Here is a 4,560-nt window from a genome sequence, read left to right as displayed (position 1 = left end):
GCTTTACATTTCTATACTTTGCTGAAAATTCTTTATCCCAGAGTCTGAAAAGCATTACAGTGTTTTAATATTTTATTATTTTGGGGGGATTTTTTGTTTTCAAATCAATAAGTAATCTAGGACTGTCATAGCATTTGTTAGATCTGACATTTGCTTGGTATTTAAGGTTCAAAGTTTCCTTTTTAAATTGACTTTATACTTCACAAATTTTTTCCATAGTATTTAAGGTTTTCGATATTGAGATACTTTTCTTCAGTGAAGCACAAGTTTCTTTCTGTGGTCCCTGATCAGTTTTAAACAACTGAAACACCAGCGGCACTCTTAACTGCTTTCTGGGCAGCCTGTTTAGCTTGGTGGTCTTGTAGTACAGCTATACCTTTGTCAACCTTAGCACAGAGAGGCTCTGGAGATTCAAGCATACGAAGAAGTTCTGAATTACCAATCTCCAACAACATGCCAATGATTTTACCAGCACGACTAGGGCATGGCTTGAAGAAGAGGAAACAGCCATTCACTCGTTTGCTTTTGCTTTTGAGGAGGAGCAGATGCCATTATGGAAGTCAAAGGTTCCTGACCTTGTACATAAACAGCAGGCTGGTGCATGGTACAAGAAAATGCCATTGAGGATTGTGAACTTCCATAGCATATCTATACTGTGAAATGGTGCAAACAGCAGGAGTTTCTGTAGTAGCAGTAGCAGCAACTGCAGAATGTGCTCCTATTGTCTGCGTTGATGTAACAGCTGTGTTGACATGATCAGGGAAGCTGTGAAGAAGCTGGTCTCATACGACTAAATGTAGTGATCTAGGAGTGGCTGGGCATATTTGTCAATGGATGAGGTCTGGCACCCTGAGCAATTTAGGGAGGATTTTATCTTAGTTGAGCAGTTTGGCTAGGAGAATACTTAGCAGCAGGGATCTCAGTCTGTGGGACGATTGCCATGAAGTAAATTGAAGAAGGTGCTGGCTGATAGGGGATGATTCCCAGGTTGAGCACAGTTTTTACACTTGCCATTCTTTGCATATACTGTACTGGTTAATGAGCTGAGCCTGGGGCTCTTCATTGCTCTTCTTCCCATTGAGTTAATACTACATACAATGGCTCAGTGCCCACAATTCTACCATTCATTTCTGAAAGTGCTTTAGTTGCTTCCTCTGGAGAGGAGAAACATACACAAATCAAACCCTTTGTTGTGACTACCATCCTTCATAACCTTTGCATTAATGATTGTACCAAGTGGAGAAAGTTCTTTCCAGAGACATTCATCAATACCATCAAGATTTTTTGCATAAATGTCAACACCTTGTTATCTGGTGATCCTATACTGTTTGAGCTTTTCAAATTTGCACACAAGTTCCATCTGCCATTCTACTTCTTTCTGAGCCTGACCAACATCAATTTGTTTTCCATTTAGCTTCTTTCTGTTCATCTCATCTGCGCATCTTTGTGCCTTTCAAAGCTGACAAATCCAAAACCTTTGGGTTTTCCACTTTCATTAACCACTACTTTCACACTTAAGACAGATCCCAACTTGCCAAAGAGATCTTTAAGGCACTTACCATCCATATGTCTTCTCCAAAAATCTTCCTGTAAACATTGGTTAAGTTTTTGTTTTTTGTTTTTTGTTTTTTATCACAAAACTAACTTTATTATATTTTTCCCAGTTCGATTTTTTTTGTTAAACATCTTCACTGTCCCGGTGACTTCTGGTTCTTATTTTCTTGACGCACACAATGTCCTAGTTTTTAACTCTTGAGTTCTGCTTCTCATTGTTTACAAGACTTAATCCAACAAAGACTTTGCTATCATTTAGAAGCATCCATTTCATTTTTTAATAGATCTTTCAGCTGCTTCTGTGTCTCAAAATGTACAATGCCATCACCGTTGAAACTATTTTCACCACAAAGCACCTAATGTGAAAGTGATAGAGACAGGAGGCAGCCAAGTGTCCCCCGGTAAAACCCCACCTTCAAGACTAAAACAACCTGAAGGCTGATAAACTGGACTGTAGGTCCTGGTTGAAGCCGCCCTTGCCCCACTGATTCTGAATAATGCCCACCTGCGCACTGGGATTACGGGGTGGTGCCTCGGGAAGTTTGTGCCGTGTGCTGTGGAGAGGAGTCTGGCCTCTCCTGTGCCTATGTAGTGACCTGGGATTTAATCTATGAGGGAAGGAACCCACTGGCAGGACTCTTTCTCTCTTTGCTGAGAGTTATTTTTCCTTTTTCCTTTCTACCCCATAAATTCCGTTCGCCCTCACCCTTCAAGTGTTTGCATGCCTTTTCCTGGTCGTATGACAAGAACCGGGTTTTTTCTACAACAAAAAGATGTCACCAAAAGCAGAAGATATATCATGCAATGCTTTATAATCAATAGATTTGTCCACTTTTTTAATGAATATGTTGCCCACTCCGTTTTTGCGAAGTGATAGATCATGCTGAGACCACTTAGTGTGTATTGGCTAGTCTTCTATAACATCAAAATTCATTCCACATCCTGCGTTTTTCAAAGAGCGCCGGTAATCTGGTTCCTGTAGCCCGGGATGGAGGGGACCTGCCAGCAGGCTTGGTCACGTGCGGTGCGAGGACAAGGGATGGCTGGGGCGCTGGGCTCACCTCCACACCCTTCTGCCGGTAGGGCCACAGGCTGCGACCTTTCCGTCAAAGGAGAGTAAGGGCTGGGGCGGAAGCCTGAGCCAGCGCAGAGAGACAAAATCACCTGGAATCCAAAACTACTCCACGGCCGAGGAACTGCGGCCCGCAGCGGGCTGGGATGAGGGTGGCGGTGTAGGGTCCAGGGTCCAGGCCTCGGGATCCTGTTCCTTCTTGAAGCTGCTTCGGAGCCGCGAGGGGGCGGGTGGGTAGCTCTCGGCTGCCTCGCCGGGTTATCTTATACAAGAAGAAAAGGAAAATGTCTCTGGCAGTGAAGACAAGGATTTTTTTGTAAAGTGTTTTGCAGCGGTGGCGGGTGTTAAAACAAATCTTTTTTTTTTTTTTTTAAGTTTTTTTTCACGGGATTTTTTCGGGAGAATGGATTTTTTAAGATAATAAACATGTGCTGATCCTGGAGAACACACTCCACACTCTCAGCACTAACCGCCTGGAAGAAGGGACCCATTAATGTTGAATTGTACCTTCTTTCGTGGCCTCATTTTTTCCCTTTTAATTATGAAACATTGGAGCCTACAGAAAGGTAGAAAAAATGGGCACCCACAAAACCACCACCTAAATCCAATTAATTGTTAATATTTTGTCAGGTTTTCTTTATGTAATTTTTCAATTTGAATTAAAAGTAAATTATAGACATCATGCAAATTTGCCTCTGTATACTTAAGCCTGACTATTCAAAAACTAAAGCCATTTTCTTGCATAACCACAATTCCCTTATCCTTTCACCGAGTTATCAGTAATTCCTTACAATTATTCAACTCCCAAATATTTTCAAATATAAACAGTCATGCCCCATGTAAAACATTTCAGTCAACTAGTCGACCGTCTACACTGTGGTGGTCTCATAAGATTAAAATGGAGCATATATAGAAACTTGGTAAATGGGATATAGGCCTTGAAATTGGCATTGCAGCTCAAGTAGAGGAAATGATTGATACTCAGTAGTGGTGCTGGAACATTTGATTTTCCTTATAAAAAATACATGAGTGAAAATATACAGGGCCGGGTGTGGTGGTTCATGCCTGTAATCCCAGCACTTTGGGAGGCCAAGGTGGGTGGATCATCTGAGATCAGGAGTTTGAGACCAGCCTGGTCAACACGGTGAAACCCCGTCTCTACTGAAAATATAAAAATTAGCCTGGTGCAGTGGCGGGTGCCTGTAATCCCAGTTACTTGGAGGCTGAGGCTGGAGAATCACTTAAACCTGGGAGGCAGAGGTTGCAGTGAGCCAAGACCATGCCATTAATTCCAGTCTGGGTGACAAGAGTGAAACTCCATCTCAAAAAAAAAAAAAAAAATTAGCTGGGCCTGGTGGTGGGTGCCTGTAATCCCAGCTACTCAGGAAGCTGAGGCACGAGAATTGCTTGAACCTGGGAGGCTGAGGTTGCAGTGAGCTGAGATTGCACCCCATCCTGGGCGACACAGTGAGACTCTGTCTCAAAAATATACATATATACCATCTAGGTTTGCATAATTACACCCCATGATTCACATTTTCTTAATTGTTCCCCAATTATAGCAATTTGTAAAAGCCAGGATTCAGTTGAGAACTGGACACTACATTTTGTTTTTGTTTGTCTCTTATTTTGTAATCCAGTGCAATTTCTCCATACTCAAGCCCTTGCTGAATGGCATTGACTTTTTTTTTTTTTTTTTTTGAGACGGAGTCTTGCCCTGTCACCGGGCTGGAGTGCAGTGGTGCAATCTCAGCTCACTGCAACCTCCGCCTCCTGGGTTCAAACGATTCTCTTGCCTCACCTCCCAAGTAGCTGGGATTACAGACGTGTGCCACCACGCCCGGCTAATTTTTTGTATTTTTAGTAGAGACGGAGTTTCACCGTGTTAGCCAGAATGGTCTCAATCTCCTGACCTCATGATCTGCCCTCCTCAG

At 42.7% G+C, this 4,560-nt stretch overlaps 1 pseudogene; it reads right to left on the bottom strand.

The window, feature by feature from the left end:
* Window positions 1-293: 293 nt before the first annotated feature.
* On the bottom strand, window positions 294-3,151 carry LOC105512703 (annotated as a pseudogene).
* Between the last annotated feature and the right edge of the window lie 1,409 nt (window positions 3,152-4,560).

Source organism: Colobus angolensis, unplaced genomic scaffold (assembly GCF_000951035.1).
Source record: "Colobus angolensis palliatus isolate OR3802 unplaced genomic scaffold, Cang.pa_1.0 Scaffold217, whole genome shotgun sequence".
Taxonomy (NCBI): domain Eukaryota; kingdom Metazoa; phylum Chordata; class Mammalia; order Primates; family Cercopithecidae; genus Colobus; species Colobus angolensis.
This window is presented reverse-complemented; position numbering and strand designations above follow the sequence as displayed.